Source organism: Haliotis asinina, chromosome 6 (assembly GCF_037392515.1).
Source record: "Haliotis asinina isolate JCU_RB_2024 chromosome 6, JCU_Hal_asi_v2, whole genome shotgun sequence".
NCBI lineage: Eukaryota > Metazoa > Mollusca > Gastropoda > Lepetellida > Haliotidae > Haliotis > Haliotis asinina.
This window is the reverse complement of record NC_090285.1, coordinates 65,922,736-65,950,703: the sequence shown is the minus strand read 5'-3', so window position 1 is coordinate 65,950,703 and position 27,968 is coordinate 65,922,736. Positions and strand designations below refer to the sequence as shown.

The following is a 27,968-nucleotide window of genomic DNA, read 5'->3' as shown; positions in this document are numbered from 1 at the left end:
AAATACAAAATATACTATACATGCAGATAGACATGGTATTCATCATGTTTCTTGGGAGAGTATCAGCAAGGCAGTACAGTCCCTTAATCATGTGTTTTCACCAACTCCAGCCATTTCTGTGTTATGGAAAGTAACTAAATAAATAAGTCAAGATATGAAAAGGGTCTTTCTTTCAATTTGAATGTAGCTGTTCATTTTCATAAAAAATATTTTTCTCGGAGACTAAACATTGGTCATGGTGGTCACCTTATATACTAACCATAAAAAAAGTTTAAACTCATTATTGCACTCCCTATATGTTACATATATATACATACAGTTGCATCAAAGATGAATTTCTCCACTAATTTGGAGGAACCAACTGCAAAACTTATGCCTGAAATTATGCATCAAATTGCTGAAAGGCATGTGCAAATATCATGCATGTCAACAACTGCATTTTGGTGTAACGTTTTGTTAAGAATTTGCTCATTTTCATTGATTTTTATCAATTACTGAACTCATGACAATAATCTTTTCAACTTACAAATTTGTTTTACAATACATCAGTTCATGTGTAAACAGTACCTTGAGACAGTATGGAATATTTTGCATATTGTAGTTTAGAACAGTTGACTCAAGTAAGTGGCTACATTCACACTAGTGAGCGAGTGAGTGAGTGAGTGAGTGAAACTTATGATGGGTAGTATAGGTGGTGTTATATATATAATGATGAACAGGAGCATAGTAGGATACTTTATGATGAAATTAAATACATGGAGACAAGCTTTAAATCAGAACCAAGTCACTCAGTGAAAATCTGATGCAGAATACCACAAACACAAATAGGAACCATTAATACTTTTGACATGATGTCATAACCTAGGAGAGAATTTGTAAGATTTCAACAGTATTAAAACATAAGATAAAGCTTGTATTGAGTTCAGTTATCCTTGCCCTTCCACATTCTGTTGTTATCTTTGCAACATTGGCACAAACATCCCTTGGGTACAGTTGTGACAATCATACACTGTAGAAACCAATAAAACACATTACAATCTTCCAATAGTTTCTGTTTTATGGCAGAAAAAAATAGCATCCAATTCCGGAGACACTCTTCCAAAATTAGGATTTCTTAAAACTAAGCACCCATTCATTGTCAGACGACCAACCAATTATTTTTTAACATATTGATTTGCGCTTTTTCAGTTGTTCTCCTGAAGATTACAAAGACTGGATGTGTTCTAGACTAGCCATTGTCCATGCTGACTTGAGTATTCAAGGAATATATTATCTGAGGATGTTTCACCATTTATTTATGGCATATACACATACAGTAATTAAATACCATATGAGATTTAGGTATATATATTAAAGGCAGACAGTCTGACAGCCATTAGAATGAGACATTAAGGTAATAGCTAACTAGGGTAATCACAAACTAGGGTAATCACAAACTAGGGTAATCACTAACTCACTAACTGCTCTTTTTAAAATTAATCAATCATAATAAGTCCACATATCAGCTCAAACAGTCTATAAAATTAAACAAAATAAAGAACTATCATCAAACTGTAAACAGAATGTTTCCTAAATATTGTGTTTGAGGGAATGAGTTTGGTTTTAGTCTGTTGCTGCTTGTATTCTGGTCTGTCTCACAGTCCCTGAACCACATTGTTTTCCTGACAGCCTAACCCTCCATACAGTGCTAAGGGCTCTAAATAAAGCAAATCTAGATTCCCCCAGATTCTGAATCTATGGTCAGCCTTGGTCACCTTTTCAATTTAAATAGGTTTATTTGTTACAATCAAAATGATATATTCAGAGAATAAGCATTAGTCTACTTGTATTCCAGTGATTGGTGGTGGATACCAGAAATGAGTTTATAACTATAAGCATTGACTCTGGTAGGAAGATATATGGTTTAACTGTGAAACTGCCCCAGAAACTACAGGGCAGTGTTATTTCAACAGTATTTAACATCACTGATTTGGGAGGAAAGGCTGATGATATGATGAATGTGTTAAGGCATTTATCACTATGTGAAACACTGTAGACAAACATCTTCTATCAATAATAAGTGTAAGTGTTGAACATGAGGTCAGAGGTCTCTGGCAATTGCCAAAGGTATGAGCATTCTATTTTCATAGACAAATTGGCCACACATGTCTATCAGTGCCATTGAAAATTTAATTTTGTATAAAAACTAAGAACAATCACAATAAAACAGTTCACATAAAAAAAGATTAATTAATCTGTATGTGTGTATATAAAGAAAAGTGTCAAGCTAAATTTGCAAGTTTCATAATAAGTTTCAAAGTTTCAAAGATTCATAATAACTAGCCTGATACTGTATCATGTTTAAACATTAAATGTTTGTTTTCTCAGTGTTCATCCTACCAATTGTCATGGTCACTAACTATTTTAATGTGGTAGTGAAATATTAATGTATTTACTATCTATATAGTATGTAGATGTAGTATGTATAACTGATATATCAAAGTTGAGATACGTAATGAAACCTGAGGCATGGTCTCAATAACATTAAATGAATCCATTAACAGCCAATAGGATTCTCTTAATTCCATGCTCTCTTTTAAACTGTTTTTACCAAAGCTATGACAACCTGTTGAAAAAGGCCTCAGAGTGAGCTGCACATTTTACATCAATGTCATGGGATGAGGAAGTGTTCAACAAAACTCTAAGGAATACTAGCACCAAAAATACAACCAACACTAACAGGGAAGACTTTGAAGCATCTAAGAGCACAAAAAAACATCAGCTGCTGGCAAAACCAGATGACAGCTGTATAATCTGCATCGTCTATCCAAGCGGTCCTTGGGAAGAAGGAGATTGCCAGAAGAAAATAATCCATGAAAGGAACATGTTTCCATTCTATGTGTCAATATAACAAAAAAGTGGTGTCAAACTTGAAGGAATATTCTTTACTTCGGCACCAACCATTTGATTTGTAGGTGTATATGGGGGGACATGTTTTTTTTAAAAAAAAACAATATTTGACAAATCTATTCCCATGACATAACCTTTATAGTGGTCTTTTTCTTGGTGAACTGGGAGTGTGTGTTACAATCGTGGACATCATTTCACTTATTGGTCTTCACATTAGGAAGTGTCCATGACATTTCTACCGGGTACCATAAAACTTTCTCAAAACATTAGTAAGGCTTTTACCATGATCAAACCGTTTGAGAGATGTCTGTATGATTTCTGAAGAACAGTCGTGTTAGATTGTACTTAAATGTAGACATCAAATTCTGGTGCTGCAAAATTGCTCAATATCAATGGAAATTTGAGTGATGGAGACTTGATGTAATCTTGCTGCTCAGTCCTGTGGATAGTCCTAGGCCATTCTTAGTTTTAATGTGTAGGTCAAAAACTGAAACAGATGATGCTGTCTCACTTGTCTCTTTTATTTCTAGCTCAGGTTGGCAAAGAAATTGGCTATTTTACCATTACTAAACAATATTGGATCACTGATAACGTGAAGCTGAACTTAATATCCAGCCAGCCAATTCAATTTAACTTTGCCAGTTTGACACAGAAATTTGTACATATATTTCCAGGAGGCACATCAACACAAGGAAGAGCACAGCTGGTGTCCAAATTGTTGTGTACTTCCTGTCTGAAAGTCTTATCTCACACATATCTTATCTATGAAGAAGTCATGCATTTCACAAATTGTTTTCAAGGTAAACCTCAGACAACATTTTCTTTCAGTCTTCACATCTGTCCTGAACTGTTGAAAAGAAAGATGCAACTACCTTTGCTGACCACATTTAGTGATGAATGCCCCAAGAATTACGTTTTCCAAAAAAAGTTGGTCATTTGAGATAATGGTGTACAAAATCGAAAAATCAAATGTTTTGGTATAATTGAATGTGGTTCTTTTCTGATACTGCTAAGATTCAAGGTTCTGCTATCTCTGGTTTCAAGCCATGTCAATCAAGTAGTAATGCTCCATTTGTCTCAACAATGACTATGCTCATGGATCGTGACAATGTTTCAATTTCAAATAATCAAATAATCACTTGATTGGTAATTGAACAAACAGCCAATCTCAGAGACCATTCATACACAAAAATGAAGGTGATTTAATAATAGCCAGTGATTAATCTGTAGAGGATTCAGCATTAGTTCTAGCTTTTCATTCATCCTAGCCAAAGATTAATGTGCTAAAGTTTTTCTCAGTTGTTCTTAATCAATGTCAAAGTATGTAAAAGCCAAACAAAACTATATCTATAATATCTGAGGGAAAAAATAAAGGATCACTTGAAAGGACAAGTGTTCCTGTAAACGTTTCCAAGGTTTCTTCACAAGCTGTGCATCGAAAACCTTGTGAAGAGACCCAGAAAAAAATATATGAACACTTGTCCTTTTGAGTGATCCCTTATTTTTCCCTTTGTATCTTAAGAAATCTTCAAAGTGTCCAATGTACAATTCGAGCTATTTCACAATCACACATGCTTGTGCATTAACATATAAAACACATACTAATAATATATTGCATAAAAACATACATGCAGATATTTTCTGCTGGTAGACAATGAGTCTTACTGATGATAATCTTTCCAGATGTTTCCTTTGAGATTGTTTGGAAAGGGGTAAGATGACTTTCTGAAATATACATGCTGTTGGACAACACTTGAACTGATTCCAAAGGAAGAGCTATGACAATATACACCAAATGACCATGAATCATGAGCAGGACACAGTTTTGCTCCTGAGGAAGTGATTGACATGCTGCAGTGGGAAGCTGTTTATCTTTTGATCGCATGCATTTAGCAGCAGTGGAGTAGCCTAGTGATTAAAGGATTCACTCATCACGCTGAAGACACGGGTTTGATTCCCACATGGGTACAATGTGTGTTCCCCACTGTGGTATTGCTGGAATATTGCTAAAAGCAACATAAAAGTAAATTCACTCACTGTATGTATTTAATCCTTGATAATTTTGTAAAAAAGTCTGCAAATTTCAGTAAAAAAGTGTTTCATAAACTATACTTTTGCATTCTGCTTCTGACATATTCCATTGAATTTGCCAATCTCTTGGACAATAACGTCAGTAGAAAGAGCAATAGCATTAAAGTTTACCTCCAAATCAAAAATAGTAATTAATGGGAGAATTTTACCCCTGGTGCAAAGACATGATTCCCTATATATCAGTGACACTTCATGTTCATCTAGAATATTGCCTTGGTTTTCAGGTAGTGAATAACACAATGTCCACCAGAGGTTTCATAGCTTTGATGTTGAATTCATGTTATCCTTGCTTCTCTACCACTGGATACACTGACCAAAATGTAATGAACCCATTTCTATCTGTAACACTTGACATTATCAAGATGGATTATTCTAGTGCTTAAGTGCTCCCTTAACTATCAAGATGCCTTCTTTTGGATCCTTTGAATGTAAAGATGGAATCTTTCGGCAATCAAGTCGTCCACCAAATACAAAGCAGACTAGCAGTGCTTGACCAAATCATCTGGTCAAATTTGTATTGGAGTCGATGGTTTTCAGACTGGAGCCACTGTGTTCCCAAGGGTGGCATTATAAATTTCAACCTATCACTGAGTGATATAGGGAGAACACTGCATCAATGTAAGTGAGCTGGATTTTTTACTTTCACAGACCCCCCAAAATACATGGTGTATAATATGTCCCTTTCCAGGACACATTATAATAAAGAAATCTTTCAAAACTCTGACTTGAAAATATGCAAGTTCCGATATGTAACTGAAGTCTGTATGAATATCTAATCAGATGTTTGGTGGGGTAGTGTAGCCTAGTGGTTAAAGCATTCGCTCATCGCATTGAAAACAATGCATGATAGATAGATACATAGATTCAGTCATTTGTCATCAAAACCTAGAATACAATTGTATTTGACAGAACACGTCACATCATGAACAATACAGTAACGTTTCTGTTTCCATTTACCTCTAAATAGAAACACATTTTTATAAAAGATGGTGAGTGCTGATAAATTATCCTCATTATTTGTATTTAGTACATTATACAAGAGTCACTGAGTAGTGATTAACACTGGATAGGCTTAAGATACACTTTAATCTCAGGTGATGATGCTTCTTACAAATAAACAGGAACTTACCCTCCATAACATTTAGATCACACTACAAACAGAGTGATTTATATACATGTTGATTTTTGTTTCTACGTAAGTTATTAATATTAAAATCATGAAGACACATTCTAAATGTTCATAACACTATTAGCAAAGCGACACATTAAATATTTTTCATGCTGTAACAAGGACTTGACACTACTGTCATTTTACATAGTGCGAAGATGATATAAAGCTAGGCCAATTTTGTCCACCAATCAATGGCACTGGTGCAATGTGTGAAGCCCATTTCTAGTGACCCCTACTGTGATATTGCTGGAATAAAGCTGAATGTAGCTTATGACTAAAACTCACTCACTCACTCACCACAGGTTACTTTTTTCACTGACAGAGGTATGGTGGCACCAGGTCATCTAAGGCACAGCAATTGCATCCCTTGGTGATCATCTAAGACACTGCTATTTGCAATGCAGAGTTGCATCCCTTGGTGATCATCTAAGACACTGCTATTTGCATTGCAGAGTTGCATCCCTGGGCCTGCCAGAAACCTGTCAGTTTGAGTTTGAATCCCACATGACTGTGTTTCTATGACTCCCAACACTATACCTGTGCTCATGGGTGACACCTAGGTAGTAAAGACTTGCATTACTTTGGGATCTTATCAAACTGACATCCTGTGATGTCGTACAAATATGAACATTACATTGCACTGGTTCATAATTATGAACTGGTTTGCTTAAACAATATCTAGTTCTAATCATCCAAATAGTTTCAATGAATGGGTTTAATTTGACATTTTAAAAGTATGAATGCCAGAGAATATTTTCCAAACCACATTCTACCAGTATAAATGGCTAAACCTGAGTGGAAAGTTTACCAATGGATCACTGATATCAGTAGACAGGGTGGGCATTGGACACAGTTATCTCAGATTAAAGTATCTGTCATAAACCTTATAACAATCGTTGCAAACAGAGAATGTCATATATTGAGATGGTCTCACTGAATCTTAATGAGCACTCACATATTTAAAGATCATCTTTTTAAAAAAACTGTTGTTGAAATCAGTTTCAACATCTTTTGGTCTGACATTGCAGAAGAGCACAAGAAGATTCCTGTCACCAAGGACCACAAATCAGCTCTGAAACATTCTGACTTCATCTAATTTGGCAATAAAACCTCTGTATGTGACAATTCTCCTCGCCTAGACATTTCAGAAACAAATTCAGTTCCCATGCAATTAATATGTAGATTCCAAAGACGTACAGCATTTGTTGAAACTGAGCCAAGCCTTGGGAATGTTTAGACAGGTTGTGTACACACAGTTCAACTGTTGAAGTCATGCCACCAACAAATTGAATTAATTGCCAAGGCTTGAAAAAATATCTGCCAAGGCAGGGTCTGGGGCTTATAGATTGGGAAGGCTAAATATAGGATGCAATTGGTTTTCGATCATCTACTAACAGTAAGAATAGGGAAGCAAACCCAAGGCGATTGTCAGGATGTGACAACCATGAAAATTAGTGACTCTAAACAGAGAACTTGCAGACCTTGCTGGGCAATTTCAAAGAGGTTTTACACTGTGTTCGGTAAAGAAGATTAAGTTTTGGCAATTCTGAGCCACCAAGAACAGCTTCTACTATGGGAAATTGCATTGTCCATGTCAAGTGTTCATTTGATGTATTTTTTATGGAGAGTGATTATGAACAAAATGTCGTAATGGAATAAACAACACAGAGCCTCTCAGGAATCTAAATGCAACTGAAACAATACATACTTGTGTCACACAAGCTCAGATGTAGAACTTTAAAAGGATTATTCTTTTTGTATCAACTTCAAGAGCATAAATATTTTTAACTGTAGTGTTATGTCTTTCATCTACTGTTTCCATTATCCATTTACAGAATTTATTGTTTCATAGTTAACATTATTCAAGTAATATTTCAAGTCATTTTGTCAATTATCTATCTACTACTGGCTCTAAAAGCGGTTGAAATGTCCACTTTGCTAATTCTCATAACATGAAGGTATCACATGAAAGCTTATCCCCAAACAAAACAGAATTTCATTTTGAATAAGAAACTACATTGACAATGATGGTAGTAAAAAAGGACAACACATAATATTGTGAAATTATCCAGAGGTGTTCCCGTAAAGATGACAGAATGGCATGTGGTCACAAGAAGCATTAACTGAACCATTATGGTAAAGATACCTGAATACTTCCCTTTGTGACCAGAAATCGCTTTTTTTGTACACCCAGAGGGATACTTTCATCAAATATCTATTACACTTTGAGCTAGACTCTTCAAGCAAAACCTGATGCCAAGAAAATACAGATAGAAAACCTTTCTACTGTCTCACATTATTTCCCTAGTTCCTTGCCATTGAGTACTAAAACTGTGGGATCATGCAGAGATTAATCTTTTTCTGTTGTTATATAACTATGCTGTATCTGGAATTTTTAATCTGATTTTTATACCAGTTCATTGTGGGCATACTCTAGAGGAAAGAGGATTTTATCTAAATGTGGGACTAAACTATACCTGTGGAAGCTGTGATAGGCTTTACATCTGTGATGATAGGCTTTTTATATTCTTTATATCTGTGGGAGAAGGTGTTACTTTGGTGAAATTACCTACACTTGAGGAAAAAATGGTTCCACTTCTGTTTAAAATACCTCTACTTATGTTAAAGTTTTCTCAACTTCAGTAACTTTCAATTCTGTTAAAATGCCATGCACATTCTCTCATTTCAGTCCAAAAATTATATTTTCGGGGAAATGTCTAAACTACTGTTGAAATGACCATACACTTTTGTTGCAACTTCTTCCACCTCTGTTAGAAGAACCAACAGCGAAATGTTGATTTTACCACTTTTTCATGTATGTATGCACGACTGGTTCAGTATTACTTCATTTTATGCCTCAAGGTGCTTATCGGAGACGTTTTTGAACAATAACCTTTGGCATTTCAATAATTGTCATACTTCCACAACCATTTTCTGGAGCACAGTTTCTCACCCCATGTCTAGACACTACTATTTCAGTCATCTCCTATGTCCAGGGAACACTGCCAGTTATGGGAAACACTCCACCTTGCAAAGTAATTCAGGTAATACTGTCTCATTCTAAACCTATTCCATGCAAAAGATCATTGGCAACTTGAAACATATTGCTTTTTTTTTGCTACATCAAACATTTGAAACTTTACCGGTCTGACATTCTCTCAATTATATTTTTATTGATATTTGTCCTTAGACTGATTGTCATCATTTACAGGGTTGCATCTTGACACAAATGGTTTTCAGGGAACTCCTTAGTGGGGCACAGATGGTTCAGTCAACTAACATCTCTTTGTAGCAGACTAGTAACATATGACCATAGGTTTGAATCTATGTTTTGATTGATATGTTTACATCTGTCTGTGAATATGTGTGTTTTTGATTTAATCATCTGTCCCAGTCTGCATCCCTTCTGCTATTACTTCTACACATTGTGACATAACTGAAATATTCTTCAAGTGGTCAAGAACCAATGAAGTACTATCTCATCATCTTTTAATAAAATATCTTAGCACTAAGATATCATGACAGCAGTGAGTGAGTGAGTGAGTGAGTGAGTGGGTGAGTGAGTGAGTGAGTGGATGGGTGAGTGAGTGAGTGAGTGAGTGAGTGAGTGAGTGAGTGAGTGAGTGAGTGAGTGAGTGAGTGAGTGAGTGAGTGAGTGAGTGAGTGAGTGAGTGAGAGTATTTCAGTTACAATATATCTATCACATGTAATGCATGACTTACTTGTCCACCATCAAGAAGTCAGTTGACCTTTATCAAGCCATGCTTGTTAGAAGAGACACTGAGATTTGGCTATAAGTTACCTGGTTGATCAATGTCTTCTTATCCCAACAGTGGAGACTGATGATCATTTTGTTATTCATGGGATTGTCTGGTCCAGACTTTATTGTTTATAGACCAACATCTTATAGCTGTAATATTGCATACTGCAGCACCTAGCAGGAAACAAACACTTCTACCAGTTTGCTAATGCCAATAGGCACTTGTACGGTGGTGGCAAAAATGTAAACAAACCCTGTATACATCTTTGTTTTAATAGCATCTGTGAATTCACTGACAGAGGCATTTGCTTCACAAAGTTCAGTAATATGGATACAACTTTTGCAAAGCCCTGAATTCTGCCTTGATCCTTGACATTGTTCACAGTGACACATGAAGACTGTCCCATCATTTGAAACAACGGATGTTCAAGATGACAAATTTAAGACCTTTGACATTTTACTCTCAAGGAATCCCATTCCCAACTACAATCAATGATATTGATAGTTCTCCAGCTGAAGCAATCACAAACATCTATGGTTCATCTGGTACCACTGCTTTCGATGTGGAATCCCATCACACAGCCCCTACTGAGTAATGCTGACAGCACCCCTGCCTAATACAATTGCCTTGCAGATTATCTCATTAGCATTGTCTCCCTCCAGTATCCATAGTTTCACACCTTCTGTAGGTTTCTCTCCTTACTACATTCACCGATCTTCAGCTGTGTCCACTTCCAACACGTCTCAAGGTAACTGCTTAGGTCATGGGCAAAGCTAAAGAGGGACCACCTCATAAAATAATGATTCAAACATCAGTGAGGTGAGGCTAATTCCACTTCATGAACAAGATTCTCTCATTTTACTGTATAGACACTTAATGCCTGTGATATTAATGGTGATGGCTGATCATGTTTTGATGTTGTTTCCATCTGTATTTCACAATATCAAAACACGTCAACTTGGTGGTTGTGAAGGTCTTGAAGTTATTTCATCACAGTGAAAAAAGGATCTTTACCATATCTTCATCATAATTATGATCAGCAAATTCTGGAATGGCTGAAGGATAAAAACTCTGGATAATGTACTGAAGCACCATTTCATAACATGCATGACTGATCTTAAGTCTTCAATGTTATGTTAGTCTTGCATGAGAGAAAACGTATTGCAATCAGACAATCAGGCAGCAGGTAGATAACACCATGGGCACTCCCTATGTTCACTTCTGTATCTTTGTAAACTTTCAAATTCAAAACATGGCACTTGAACCAAGAAGTTTAAATCAATAGGTATATTGATGATCTAATAATGTCCAATCACGATCTAAATGCTAAAGTTGGAATCTCCCTCCAACTGATTTAGCCAGTGAATTAAAAACTAGGAGATACCAGAGAGACCACCTAATCCATTTCATCTTTGGATAAATATCTAAAGTGTCAAAACAAACATGACAGCATGAAAAGAAGAAAAGCATGAGCTTTCTAAAAGTCAACTTCCCCTTTACATTGATTAGTATAACATCTGTTTGGTGGTGACATTCCAGCTTTCCAGATATAATCAAACATGCTACTTGAACAAAGATTTAGCATCATAGGACTCTTGCTCAAAAGTTGGATCAGATTTCAAACATTTAAGCTTGTGATTTTAATAGTAGACATGTGACTGTGATTTAAAACCTGACACATCACATGTTTTCATGATTTATCCAGACAGCTGACTCGCCTTTGCATGTGTAGGAGACAGGTCATAAACACATGTTTTCATGATTTATCCAGACAGCTGACTCGCCTTTGCATGTGTAGGAGACAGGTCATAAACACATGTTTTCATGATTTATCCAGACAGCTGACTCGCCTTTGCATGTGTAGGAGACAAGTCATAAACACATGTTTTCATGATTTATCCAGACAGCTGACTCGCCTTTGCATGTATAGGAGACAGGTCATAAACACATGTTTTCATGATTTATCCAGACAGCTGACTCGCCTTTGCATGTGTAGGAGACAGGTCATAAACACATGTTTTCATGATTTATCCAGACAGCTGACTCACCTTTGCATGTGTAGGAGACAGGTCATAAACACATGTTTTCATGATTTATCCAGACAGCTGACTCGCCTTTGCATGTGTAGGACACAAGACATAAACACATGTTTTCATGATTTATCCAGACAAATGACTTGCCCTTGCATGTGTAGGAGACAGGTCATAAACACATGTTTTCATGATTTATCCAGACAACTGACTCGCCTTTGATTGTGTAGGACACAAGTCATAAACACATGTTTTCATGATTTATCCAGACAAATGACTTGCCCTTGCATGTGTAGGAGACAGGTCATAAACACATGTTTTCATGATTTATCCAGACAGCTGACTCGCCCTTGCATGTGTAGGAGACAAGTCATAAACACATGTTTTCATGATTTATCCAGACAAATGACTTGCCCTTGCATGTGTAGGACACAGGTCATAAACACATGCTTTATAAACACAAATTTTCATGTCTACAATAAACTACAATAAAATTTATTTAAACAAAAGTTGGACATCTTTTTATGCATTGTTTTCAAAACCATAAACCAAGACATTACTAAAGTATATTTACTTTGATGGACAAAAATGATATGGTATCCTTACTACAACCTTCTTCATATTGGTGAGGCAGTGTTTTGTTGGCTGGATCTGACAAAACAAAACTGATCCTGAAATAGTTGAGGGAGACAACCTATGAGATTGTTTCCCCAAGCAGACTGAGAATGATGGCTGGTATGACAGGTCAAGACAAACAATTACTGAAACAAGCCAAAGAGATGAACTTTTAGGGAACAACAAATCAATTCTTAAGAGAAGGAGTTGCGATTTGGTCTTTGGTCACTTCTACTAGACTGTTTCACTCAAAATATAAACATTAATACCATAGAATAATTAATTATCTGCCCAAAGTAACTCCACTGGAAAAAATAGAAGTGACAATCATATTAATGAAATCATATATGAAAGATAGGGTGGAAAATATTTTGTTTGAATGCATTTACATGTATATTATTTCACAAGACACTTATTTTTAAGACATTCAGCATGCCTGCTAATTTTTTTCTCAAGTATTAGTGAGAATACATATTTTTTTAGTGAGAATACATATTTTTGTTAACATATCCTAGCCCATCCAGTATCCTGTATGTCTGCTCCCCTCAGCTCATTTATTTCATCATAGTAAATTATAGCCTGTAGCTTGAATTGAGTTCTCATTCTCAGGAGTAATCTCCCCTTGTTCAGTGACCTTTCACCCCACTCCTTTCATTCACTTATCCTTCTGTAAAGCCTCACATTTGAGTGTATTGACTGACTGAAACATTAAAGGTGAGTGTTCTTGTATGTGACTCTTCATTCAGTAACGAAGTCTGACATTTCAATTGACATCTCACACCAACTAGACCAGATGTCCAGCTGCTCATCAATCATAGTCTCCTGTGGACTCGTCCATAAAGGCCACCTCATACAACTTCCATCAAGTTCACTGACGTGTCACCTCTTTGTCCCGTGTATGTACAACTGTGTATGTATGACACATGCTGTTTGGGGCATGCTGGTCCCCTGGCCCCAGTCCATCAATTTCTGGATGCAGACATTAATCAAATGGTGGCCATGTGGTTTCATGGTTAAGTGGCAATGATAATTATTTTTAGCATTCATGACAGACATTGTGAAAAATCACCCACCTATTGTAACTGTTTTCCTTTATACTAATTATCATGATTAGAGACTAGTTTACACTTTTCTACAAGTCCAGGTAGGAAAAGAGGTTCTCAGCTACCTGATGGAATATACTCCACCCAGTTGGATGACGACTAATTGGCTCATCATTAGTATTTTTTAGAGCAAAAGCTGCACATAGCAGCAGAACATTGTCTGCCTCCTCTCATCCATTGTTGTGGCACCAAGTAGTTGGAGGAACAGTGCCTTTCAATCTTGAAGAGCAGCAGAAAACAACTGACACATGTTGGTTAGGCCACTTGAGGTTTCAAATGGACAGTTGATACTTTTATCCTTTCACCTACCAATACATTCTGCTCAGTGACACACCTTGCCCTCCATCACTTCCCTTTGTAATCAAACTACATCATCAAGAGATTTCACCACCTGGACAAATCAATAAAATACCGCCACTCATCAAAGTACTGAGATTCTGGAAATCCATTTAAACATGAGGAATTCTACTGTAATTCAAAACATTATTTCTTTTGTCTAGTTTAATATCTGTAGAACATGTCTGCTTCTATTCACAAAAATCAAGTATGCGTATGTTCAGTACACAATATAGCTGCATTATTTGATGTTTTGAAGGTTTCAAGTCCTAAATGTCATGAATATATTAAATATACAATTTTTGCATTTACAGATATGTTCTTTGGCAGTTTCACTGACTTTTTAAAGTTAATCAGAACATACTATATAATGTTCTAATCATGTTACAGAGTGTAAGGACAATCAATGTTGAAAACTGAAGAAAAAAATTGTTTAGATAAGAATTTAAAGTATGTATGGCAATTTCACATAAGTATATTTTATTCAGCAATTTGGAAACTATACAATTCCAATGTTTTTTTAATTGATCAGATAAGAAGAATGCAATCAGTAATTGGTAAATCCTATCTTCTTCATCCATGAGATTCCTGAAGCAGAAACCGTATCGTCTTATGTAAAATGTCAGTGCCACAGAACGACAACACTTGATCATCTGCTGAGAGGTTCCAGTGAGAGTAAAAGACAAGACAGTGGTGACAGAAATATCATTACACAATGTCATTTAGGAAGTGGACAAATGTGACATATATTGCATTTGGGCATACACTTTCTAAATGAACTGCAAATTTTAGTACTTTTCACTTCCATCTGGGATTTGAAACCACATTCTCAGAGTCAGACACCTAACTGTCAGCACACAAAGTCAACTGCCTAACCCACTCAGCCACCATGACTTCCACAAAAATCAAATTAAGACAACTGGTAGTCTAGATTGCAGATTTTGTGTACCCCTCTGATAAGTGTTCATTGGCACGACTCCCATGGTCGAAAGATATGATACATGGATACATTATATTGGAGAAAACACATTTATAGTAAAGTACAGATTCTAGTACTTTTTTGAGTTGAGTCCCATCCAGGATTCAAACCTGCACTCTCAGAGTCAGGCACCTAATCGCCAGCACACAAAGTCAGCCGTCTAACCCACTCAGCCAATGCGACGCCGACTTCGTGTGCCGACTCTGTGGGTGTGGGTTCACTGTAATCTCAGCAATGTCCCAGCCATATTGCAATGAAAACAATTTATACAATAAAGATGAATACATTTTAAAGAGTCATACCTGTCAATAATAGACTGCAAAATTAATAGAATGTCACAGATGGGAATATAAAACTAGCATGTGAAACTAAAACAATTTAAGTCAATACAATATAAAACACAGGCCACAAATCACCAACAACAGAAGGCAGATCACCATAGAAGGGACTGTGTAGTCCCGATGTATGATATTGCTGGAATATTGCTAAATGTAAAACTTACGTTACATCTGTCGTTTGCACTTAAGGACACATTTTGATATTTCTTAGGGAACTACACCTTTCTCCTCACTGTGCACTCATATTAGTGAACTTATCACAAAACTAGACTATAATTATTGTGATACTTGAGCAATATCTACACCACATTTTAGTGCTGTTGTCATCCCACAATCGCATAGAAAGATATTTGTTCAATCAGATCCACACAAACAACAGCTGAGCTGGGTATGACAGTCAAATATTAAATGAAGAATTGTTGCTTTAATAAATAAGTGTAAATTCCGTGTAACACTACACAGCTTTCATCACGACAAAAAGTGTAAATACTGGTCTGAGTATTGACCTCAATCACAGTTTGAAGACAGTCCAAATTCCTGCTACAAGCAGAAGAACCCTTCAGTTCATTGTTGGCTCAGAAAGTTCTCTCATGGGAACTTCACAGAGACACAACCATTATTTGAAGAACCCTTTTCTCAGAGTACTCAAACTATTGAAAGGTAATTATTACATCAGGTGATTCTCATTTCACAAATTACTGAAAAATAAAACTGTCATAATTGGATTTTATTTAATTTATACAAGGATCATGCATCTGAATCTATTTCTTTTAAAGTGTCCCAAACTTAAGGATTCTGTCAACATAACATGATTAATTATAGTAATGTGAAAGAATCTGCTATTCTTCAACTTTATTTGAGCAATATAAATAGTGTAGTACAAGGAGCAGCATAATAAAGAGCCTGCTTCTTAAACTTCAGGAAGAATATGAAAAAGAGGTGATGCTTAACTTACTTCCAGGTGTATACATCTGTCAGGGATTACCACCCAGACTTGCCATCAGACCCTTGGACCTTTAAACAGACATAGGAACAGACATTACAGTTTGACAGGCATGCAGGCAGCACATCACTGGAACACCTCTACCATGACATTGACACAAGCAGCAACTCAACATCCGACAAAACTGTTACTGTAATTACATCAAATTACATGAGACACTTTGGAAAAAGATTGCAATGCCTGCTGGGGCTCAACAAGTTACTCTTGGTAGAAGACACATTCAAATAATCAGCTGTGAATCATTAAATATAAAGAATCATCCAGTTGGCCCACAAAGTACTTCAAGCACAGAGGTATGAAATTGGGTTCCGATCCTGAATTCCCCAAGTTGAGCGAGCAGGATGGACAGACAGTCATTTCTTTGTGGAGGTCTCTGAACTATAGCTTTTAAAGATGACTGCAATTGTACAGTGATGCACCAGTGCCACTTCGCTTAAGAAAATGCAATTTGGTTTGCTTGTATACTGGAGCTCATCACGGATATTGGAGGGCATCAAAGAGTTTTATAAACATTGTGCTTGCCTGTCTGTTAAATTAAATCGATTAAGAAATTCACACAAGTTCCATAGAAAGACCTTTGACAAGCTGCTTGAAAAATCTTCACCTCAGAGTCAAAACATCAGAGATAAGGGACAACAAATGGGGGAAGACAGCCAGATTGTTAGATTTGATGGAAATGTGTTTTTTCTCTCCTTGGTTTGCAGATTTACACTGGAATTGAATCTGTTTGGGAATGAATGACCATTCCCGAATGTATTTTCTGTGTTGCCCTTTTGATCTCCAGGCGGTTCGTAATACCCCTCAATAGTATTGTGTATCATGTCGTGACTTTTCCTACTGAACCATTAATACCATTCCTCTTGTGAGTCAAAAAAGTGATAGATAAATTCAAAATTTTATATTTTACATACCAACAGTGTGATCAAGGTGCTTTTTCAAGCTTGCAAGTGTTTCACATTTTTTGTCATAATGACAAATCAGGGAACATATGAAAGTACAAGTGTCCCTGTATTCTTTTCCAGGATTCCTCACAAGGTGTGTACTGTACTGTGGGTGAAATTCTGGAAATAAATAATGGGACACCTATACTTTCAAGTGTTCTTTGTTTCTTTCAATGAGTTATATGTAAATTTTGCCTCACCTTCTTTAGCTGTTTTATGATCACAAACTATCTCACACTAACGTGTATACTTTTTCACTGACACAGATTACAAACATTTTCCTAATGAATAATCTCCCTTGAGCACCTCACACTTTTTGGAACAACTGACTTCAGTGAGGGATAAGTGGTCAGCCATACTCACCAGTCAAATTGTTTACTACTTTATCCCAACCACTTATATCCCACATTGCATGCAGACATTGGTCCAGTGCTGGCAATGGTTTGCAACGTCATGGTCAGATTTAATACGCTGCCTCAACATAGGTACAGCATCAGGTAGCATCACATATATTGGGACTCTACTCCAATCTGATAGCTTTTCCCAGAGGGCACTCTGAGTCTTCAAACTGATGATTACAGGATTACATGCTTGGCCATTGGAGTAGAGGTGTTTCGTCAAATATATTGTTTTAAGTGTTTCATTATGTTTAACTTTATTTCCAAACTATACTCACCAAAAGTTAGCCATGGTTCATTCAGAAATACCAACATGAATGATTACTTTCTTGAAATCAAAAACATATGATGACTGTAAATGATCACATTGCCACTCTCGACTAAAGAAATATATGTTAATGCCCAACAGATGTATGTTCTCACAATGGTGGCTCTGAAAAAACAGAGCACTCCAACATCAAATGAAAATCATGCCTTTCAGTCTCATTTAGTTAGTTCTTTGTGATTGGATGTAAGTTCCATGTTGGAAAGTTACCCTCATGCGTAAGTAACTACATGTCATTAACATAATTTTCATAAGATCCAAGTTAAATTTCAGGAATCATCCTTACCTACAATCGTATAATTTCTGTTTAATTTTTTGTACCTTATTTGTCAAATGTATCAACAATTCAACATAGTACTCCTTCAACATGGTGACCAATGGGATTGTGTATTGTGGAACCATACATAAGTAGATAAATTTGTTGTCATTAGTTAAACAGTGGTCGTAAAATTGAACTGAAATTATGTGCACAGAAAAGAGATGATTTCATATTTGGATGTCAAATTTTACAAAGATCCATCCTGTGCTCACTTTGTGAAAATTATTTATACTTCACTGAAATGCTATAACAGCAAATGCTGTTATTTCCATTTGAGGAACATTGGATCCATTTGCCATCTGTTGACAAAAGATGCTATAGCATGTCTCAGGAGTCCTCTCTTTCCTAGATTACTGTAAGAGTTTACTGTTTCAAATGAGTTGATCAACAAGTTACAAAAGATTCAGAACATTGCTGCCTGTATAATAACGAAAAGCAAGCCATCTTGTTACACATCACTGATTCTCCAATTTTTCCACTGGCTTCATATTCTTGAACATATCAAATTCAGGTACAGTGGAACAGGGGTAAACAGACACTTATCCAACACTGGGCCAATGTTTTTTTTACCAATGTGGTCTGATGGTCACGATTACAATGGTCCAATATTGGGCCAATGTCAGAATGCTATCTGGGATATGTCCTCTCTAGTGTACAGTTGATTATTTTCAGAAATGGAAATATGTCTGATTGTGACAATAAACAACTTTGCAACATACGTTGTATCTGGGATTTACACTTTCTCAATAGAGTACAGGTTGTAATGCTTTTCTGTGTGGAGTCACTTCATTGAGGCACTTAAATGCCAGCACACAAAGTCAGCTCTCAAACCAATACACCCAGCATGGCTTCCACAAAATTGGAAGTCTGACAACTGATAGTCAGGATCACAGATTTTGTGTACCCTTCAGAAAAGGGTAAAATGGAATTGCCTGCATTGCTGAAGCTATAAATAAACATGGCATGTTGGGTGAGCTGGCAAAGCCACCAGACTAGTGATGCAGCAGACATCATGGAGGTGGTGGGCTCGAGCCCACCTTTGACTAGGTATACAAACACTGGAGTCAACTTTATGTGCAGGTTCTTTCAGTGCTGACACAACCTCTTGTGTCTAGTACAGAAGCATGTGCACTTAAAAGAACCCATGAATCCACTGATCAATGACCAGATGGTGGCCACATGAATGCGTGCAAACACCTAGTTACACCTACATACAGCAATGTCCAGTAAACTTGGTCAAAGAACTGTGACTGTGTGTCCCAGTCCACCCAGCTGTGAGTGGGTACTGCCTAAGGAGTGGAAAGCCTCAATAAATCAGTGTGCATTGTGACAGCAAGAGTTGTATGATCCCAAGATTGATAATATCATGGGCAGTTGTGATTGACATCTAATGATCAAGGAAAAAAATACCAGCCTCTTGAGTATGGATTAGTCTGTGGATATATACGATATAAGTATATCCAATAATAATAAATAATAGTAATAATAATGAGTAAGTAATTCCTTATTACGGCTCAAGATCAGTCACTTCCCACCCAAAATTAATGTCGAACTTACAGAGACTGTCCAATGCCTTGTAAATGGATGCCCTTCCTGTATATCATAAACTCATTGCTTCTACTACCATCTTTGCCATGTTTGTGGCTTTGACCCTCAGATCCATCCATGGCAAGACCAGGGCATCATGGAAAATGGTGCTTTTAAATGGACAGGCCCATATACAGCCTCAACAGAATCTGATGTAAATCTGATCGTGTCCTTTTTGATAAGGCCAGTGACTTCATTTCTGAATTTTCTGTCCCCTTTGACAGCAACATGATTGACAAGATTCAGGAAAAGTGTGCTAAGTATGCAGATCTGGCCTTTGAAATTGTCTTGTTTGCGTCCCAAGTACACTGTCATCACTCCCCATTGTCCTTGGTGCCCTTGCTTTGGTACCTCCTGATCTCTTGGGAGAGTGCCCTGGTTCTCCACAGCCCTTCTGACACTGTGGGTAATGCAGATGGTTGCAATCTTGCTGAATCTATGAATTCTAGACTAGGCAACATTTCCTGCGAGAAGTCCCATTCACTGTCTGCGTGTAGAGGAGGCAAGGACCCTAAGCTGATGATGAGCCTTACCAGGCTGACTGTGCAATTATCACCTGAAAACTCTCTGCTGTATACTATCTTTAATCTGTTCAAAATACTAAACAATTATAAATGGGCTAGTCTAACAGTTGGCACGGGTGAGATGTTGGGCAGAGTTTTCTATTTTTTAGTCTGGCCAGATGGTGGTGTCCACTTACAATCAATTATTGAACATGTTTTTGTACATCCGGCATACAACATTTAAATACACCATAATCTTTAAGGAACATTAGGTAAACATTAAATAAATGCACATCTGGCAAATGACAGCTATTACCATTATGGAAAATAGCATTATGAATGAAGGCTACCAAAATACACATAAGTACCAGCTATGGTGAAGGTGTCAGCCAGAATGAAGAGTACTGGGCTTCTTGCTTTGCTTGAAAAACATGAGCTGCAACGTACACCCAATGAGAAATTTCAAGGCTTCTCCATGACCTATAAGCCAATGAGCAAACTTTGTATAAAAGTGAACTGTGCAGTACTTACATAGGTGGCCTGACTGCAAGTAAGTGTGACTGATGGTCCCTACATCATTATGAAATGGACAATATTTTAAATCTTCTGATTAAAAAGCAACACAAAATAATACCAAAATAAATACAAGATTTTCCACCCGGCTACACAATGTCTTTATAGAAAGTGGTCAAACAAAGAATGCTAACACTATAAATCATCTGCTATCATTACATAGAGGTCATTGCCTAGGAAGGTGAAGGCCAATGACTTCATGAAGTCATACTAAAATATGCTCCAACATTCGTCTTGTACTGAGGATTGACTGAGGTGATAAAAAAGGACTACTGCGAGTCAGCATGTCTGTGTGCTGTATTCATGTCAAACAGCTGTGTGGTATTTCAGATGGTTAGCTCAATAAAACCAGCAGAAGACCAGACCAGCACCAGCAGCATTATATACATGTGTAGTCATGTCACAGTGTAACTGACATAATGTGGGACATGACATAAAGTGTCACTTCACCTCATGTTACATTATCCAGGCTAATCTGACTGTAAATAGGCCTCTACCACTCAGTACTATTAGTCTGAAGAGTACGTACATCCTATCATCGCTTCCTCAAAGCAGTCTCTCGGCCAGCCCATAAACCAACCCCAACCTGCATACAGATGGATTACTGTCCAAAAACACCTCAAAGTAATCGTTTTACCATCATTGAAAGGAATACAATCATTCACAACACAAATCAGATAAATGAAGTATAACCAATCTGATTAAATACATGATGGCTCAATGAGCATGAATAGTTGTTAGGACTATATTCATCATCTATAGACACAGCAATGACAAGTGGTGCTATCTTGTCTGCAATTTTCTGAGAGTGGTTATAGATTCTGCCAATTAATCCTTGACATGCAGATGTCTGTGGACATGACAGCCAGTTCCACTAGGTTATTTTGGATACAGCTGAGTTGGAGTTGAGTATTTTCAGACAGTTTTGTCCCAAATTAGCATGGCACCAGACAAGACCGTTGGTGACATGGTTAATTTGGGATTTAATGAACTCAAGAGATAATCAAATGAAAATGGTTCAATTCATCACATGTAAAGGTCAAACAAACTGGATCGAAAATAGGTGGCATTCATAAATAAATTGATAGTAAGACGTTCTGATTTGGTTCCTGTAACATTTTAGAATCAAGAAAAAAGTGAATGATTCTGATGATTCAAGTTGATGAATATATGAGCACAACCAGAGATAGCCCCCCCGGGTCATATATAACGGCTAGATTAATCAAAATTAACATGTGCCTTCATTCCCCTTTCTGTACATGACAGTGTTTAAACTACCAGCACTACTACATGGAAAGTATTCAACAGATACCACCACTACACATTCAGGTAAGCATTTCAGTGTCCTGACCTTTTTGGATGCAAAATATATTTTCCCACTTCTTAAAGAACAAATTATAAAATCACAACCAAATAACAAATCAACCAAAGAGGAACTGACCCTAATTTGATGTCAAGATATCCGCAGTGGCAAACAAGTGACCAAACAGGACAACTGACAATTAAAGTTGTTTTTCCTGATGTTCAACAGCTGATGAACACTGTGTGTCACATGGGCAAATTCTCTATGTAGTATGTAAACCACAGTGTTTGTTGACATGAGGCACACTCTTCATCAGCTGCTGAACATCAGCAAATACAGCTTCAGCCTTCATGTTGACAGTTACATGAACCATAACAAAACAGTGCCTTCAAACCAACAAACACAATTATTTCAAGTGACCAGTGATAACAAGGAGGATTGCCACTAAGTCATCTGATGCCTGCTTCATATCCATTTGTATTATTGTCAAACTCAGAATGGTCATTCTCTGCCTGTGTATACAATACAGTATAAAACTGGAATTAACAATTGTTTTCTATGAAGAATGAGGACAGATTTATGGATATACAAATTAAACGAGTTGTATATCTATAAAACTGTCATCATTCTTCATTTCTTCAACTTCTTGAATGCTAAGCAAAGAAACTATTCTTATTATGGGTGAAAATTGATAAAACAAAGAAATCCATGAAGGATTTTTTCATCTTAGCCCAGAGGAAGATTGGGACATTGGCTCTACCTCATATGTTTTTCACACAACAGAATTTACACATAATTTCATCCTCCACACTATCCTCATCACAGATCTAATATGTAGTGAATAGCATGCTCAGTACCTACAGCATAAGGGAAAACACAAGTACAACTGGGAACCATATAGATCTACACACAACTCACTGGCCAATATCAATATGTGGAGAAAGAATGCCACATATAGCCTGTTGTCAATGAGTATACTGCTTTAGCTCCCAATCAGAGAGAATTGTATTCAAATTGAGTGTATCTGTCAACAAATCACTCCATGGTCTGGCTCTGATGTGCCTACAAGATATTTTTCCCAACTTGAAAAGGCATTAGAAACAGCATGCCAACAACAGATGGTGGTGCTACCAGCCTGATCAACAAGGTATGAAAACTAAATATGCCCAGCTGGAGCTCTTTCAAGGAATGAGATCCCAGCTGATGTGAAACCTCAGGAGAGCAGCTTCTTCAACACTCAATACTTCTTCACATGACTGAGCACTCTTGAGCAAGGAATATTTGAATAAGATGTGCCATAAATCTATAACTTATCATTTGAATGCATTATTTCAGAGTTGCAAAATCATTTAATCTGCCACATGGCCATATATGTACTGTCACCAATTAATCCTGCTTTAAAACTACATGGTTGTTGCCAAAGGTAATTTAGTCTTAGTTCATTATGGCTATATTTGTACATGTACATAGTTGACATGCTGGATGTGATACAAACATGCATATGAGAGGGACAAAACTGATTCACTTCTACTTGTAGGTATCTGTGTCAGCCCTACAATCCAGCCCACTGTTTAAACCAGATTATTTCTTCAGTTACGACAAGGGCCAATTAAGACAGCTTCCACAGTCTATTTCAGCACTAGATTTGAATCAATGTAAATAAATAGGATTAAACAAACGTGGCAAACTTATTTCCATAATCTTTAGAAAAAGACAATCCTTTCTAAGTGTAGCAGGGCGTGGAGTCATCCCACAGATGACATCCTTACCTTGTCAGCTTGCTGACGGGGTTAACCTCTTTGGTCATGTGGACAAGGCGCCCGACTTCGGATCAGAGGGTCCGTCGTTCGAATCCCAGCACGGGACTCGGAAATTTTGTGGCCGCTACATAAGACTCTGGTTGTAAAGAAGTGGCTTTGAATAACAGGCTACTTGGCCAACAAACAGCCCCTAGATTCTTGGAAGACAGAACAGAAGGTTCACTTGGCATGCGTTGAACAGCTAACACTGTATGATGACAGAACTCAAAACTTTGTATGCTATAAACTACAATAACATCTCTGACGTATATCATTCAGTGCCATTTTCCCAGTGTGCCATGGTACTTGCAAGGCAGTCACACCAAGGATGTATCTCATCCAGTGTCAGTTTCCCAGTGTGCCATGGTACTTGCAAGGCAGTCACACCAAGGATGCAGGTGTGGGCAGGAATTGCAGACATTCAGGCAATCTGCCAGGGTATCTCCCTGAGGCGCAGCTGATACAACAGTTTCTACAGTACAGTTGTAAGTGTTATGCTTTGAGTGTGTGCAGGTTTTGTAAGTGTTATGCTGTGAGTATGTGTCTGTGAGCTATAAAAGGCATGGCAACAATAACTATCACTTTTAATACAATGTGTTGACAGCACGGACATTAGAGAATGTTTAGTTAAATTTATGATTGAAATTAGGTGCTCTGAAAGCATTTAACATGTTACATTTGAGCACTTTCTAGACGGTATTGTGTATTCATACACAGAAAGGTTGTTAACATCCTAATGTTCCCAAAGGCTTCAAGTTAACAAGAACATGTCAGAAGAATGAGCAAGATGTGACATGATATCTGGTACCAGCATTATGGAAACATATACTGCTCACATGTTGATAAGGATATCGTGGTGTCCAAATGGGAGTGATGTTATCATTTTCAATGTTGGTAAGGAACAAATACATATTCAACATCAGTAAGAACAAACAGATAGACACATTTGCTAAGTTTCATGACAGAAACAACTGTTTTTTACAAATACAGAGACTGTTGAGTAGTGTGCATGACTACAACATGAAATTCAAGGTCGTTGGGATGATGGCCCATCAGATATCTGAAACAACATTTCTAGCCTTCTTTTACTTGACCTTTTGTCCCGAATGGAAGAGCGTCTGCAAATATCAGTGCAAATCAGAGTGTACGCTGTGATGTTCATGTCTCTGATCAACTATGCAGACCTGTAACACTTCAGTTCCACCAATGGTTAAATCCCTGTGCTCATTATACGTTTATTTCTCTCAACAAATGTCTAAATGTATTAGTGGTAGACTTCAAACTTCTCCCTCAATAACTTCAGGAATTGGTAAATGCCTGTCTGAACTTTGGAATTGTGCTAATAATCTCCCTTTCTTCAGCTGCATGCACAAAAATCTGTCTGAATTCTGTCATCCAGCAGCAAATTGATCAATAAGGGTGGTAATGACCTCATCAGACACAATTCAACAGCTCTGTCCTGAGACCGGAACACAATCCAACAGTTCTGTTCCCTATGACCAGGACTTAAGTCTGTGAACAGCATTGTTGGAACATGCCCTGATTTCCAACCATTTCATTGAAATGCATTCCATGCCACCCGATAACTGTTATTATACACTACTTTGCATTTGTTTTATTCTCAAAAAATAGCAGGTATCAGTGTTGAAACTTTCCCCATTTCAGTATTAATACTGTTCATCCAATTTGATCACAAATTTCGCCAATCCAATATTAGCCAAGGTGCATGAAGTCTTTCACTTTCAATAACAATACTCATTAACGGTTATTGAAGGAGCACTGGTAACTGAAAGTATCCAACATAACCAGTTTAACAGTGCAGACCATAGTGGAGCATGACTTTACACTCCATTCCTCCATGGTGTATGTATAGCTTCTGATCATTGTACGAGTTATGTTTGCCTACTGAACATTCTGGTGATCTGTCATGTTCAGTGCAAATGTTGTCTGTCATCTTTGTTCAGATGTATTACTTTCTCCACCACTGCTAAAAACATGAACTTTTCTTCCAAAGGACAAGTAAAACAGTTTGTTTCCATTTATATTACAAGTTTCTGGACATCAATATTGTTTATCATACAGTAACCTGTCTGTATCAAATGTAAGCATTTTTCAAAGGCACAGTGTCAAGTGGTCCAGTATTCTGGATATCAAAATTAGAATGTTGATAAACATGTGGAAGAACGATAACATTTATAGCCAGATGTATGAACAAGTGCCTAATGAGTTACACTGTAACCTCAGACAAATGTAACACATGACAATTAGTGGCTAGAACTGACAAGAGTAAGTGGGAAAGTTTAGTTTTATCCCATATGCCACAACTGTGCATTATACAAAACCTAACACATGAGGTGACATGAGATGTCCTTACCAAGTATGAAAGTCCCCACTTCAAACATTCATGATATGAATGTTCTTCAGAATAATATTCTGGAATTTCTTTTGACATGAATGTGTTTCTATCATGTGAAATTATCATCATTTCATATGCCTTAATGAGAGAAGGCTGAATGAGATTTCAGAAGCGAATACATGGGATAGTTGAGTCATAAAACAACAGACAAATGATGACAGGCCAGGTCTTAGCTGTGGAACCACTGCTTCAATAAATCTCTGTCCTAAATCTTCTCTATCAAGAAGGATGCAACATTCTCTTATCCTGTCTTTGTGATCATCTTTTCAAATCAGAAAAAGCAGTACACAAAAGCAGTAAAACCTACACCCAATCTGATTTGAACAAGGTCTAATACTACATCAACTTGGCAGTATGACCATAAACACTCTGATAGCTGACATGAAGGATCAAACAGTTGCTGAAACCAAGCATTACATCTGTATTTTTCACCCTACAAGATCACATGACATCATGCAGGATGATGAAAAATATTGAAATCTCCCGTTGATGAACAAAAAATACCATGAAATGGGGAGCATATACATCAATATAAAGCTCCTCCTAAAACTTTACCCACAGTGCCTCTTTGCAAGAGCATGTTTATTGATAGAGCTACAATGAATGTTGATCCATTGCAAGTTCTCCTTGGGAGTTTTGTGCCTTGAGGGCTGGTGTTGGGCCATTACTAGATGTCTCATCTTGTTGGGCCAGCAGGAACATGAGAACATGTTGTCATGGAGATGAATTATATTAGTCAAGACAAGAAGTAGCTCTTGATTTCGACAGAAAAGTACTTTTGGATACTCAAGCTCATAACACCCCAGCCAAGAGGAGATTATAGGATTACGTTGTATCTTATCTGAATATTGACTTTTCTTCTTTCATGTTTTTAAAAATGGAATTTTAAACTGTGTATTGATCAGAAAGTGAATATTTGGAAAAGAGATTACAAAAGAACATAGTGACAATAAAACGATGTTGTCACTTGAACTTTAAAACTGAAATAAAGCTGCAGCTTGAGAAGGTTAAGCCTTTTCTTATGGTGAAAGCCAGTGTTTATTGCTGCCTTGGACCATACTCCACTGCCTCTGTGGCCTGATAGCATGATACCGATGGATATCCAGGAGTGATGATGATAGATGCTGCTTAGCTCCTTGATAACACTCACATGTATGGGTACTGATATAATACTGAGTGGAGTCTGTATTTGTGCACCAATCAGGTCAAATCAGAACAAATATTCCTTAATTTAATATGATTACATAAGTAGCATACCCGTTATGAAATCGGTTTTGGTAGACATTGTTTATTGCTTATTCAGTGTACATGTGATGAAACAGAACAAAGTAACCCTGAAACAGCATTGCCATAATAAAGAAAGAAACGTAAGAAATGTATTTTAATCACTTAAGTAGATTGTTTTCTTTTAAACTATAAATGTTTCACACATAATTCACAGATTTATTTAAGAAGAAGCAATAAAAGTGATAATGCTTAAACATAAAG

General features: G+C 37.0%; 1 protein-coding gene across 1 annotated transcript in view; it reads right to left on the bottom strand.

Moving 5' to 3' along the window:
* LOC137287638 (neuropilin and tolloid-like protein 2) overlaps positions 1-16,329 on the bottom strand; it is a 102,553-nt gene extending 86,224 nt beyond the window's left edge. Inside the window, exon 1 of the mRNA XM_067820015.1 lies at positions 16,269-16,329. The gene's annotated coding sequence lies outside the window, so the exon portion shown is untranslated. The remainder of the gene's footprint in view (positions 1-16,268) is intronic.
* Positions 16,330-27,968: the final 11,639 nt, after the last annotated feature.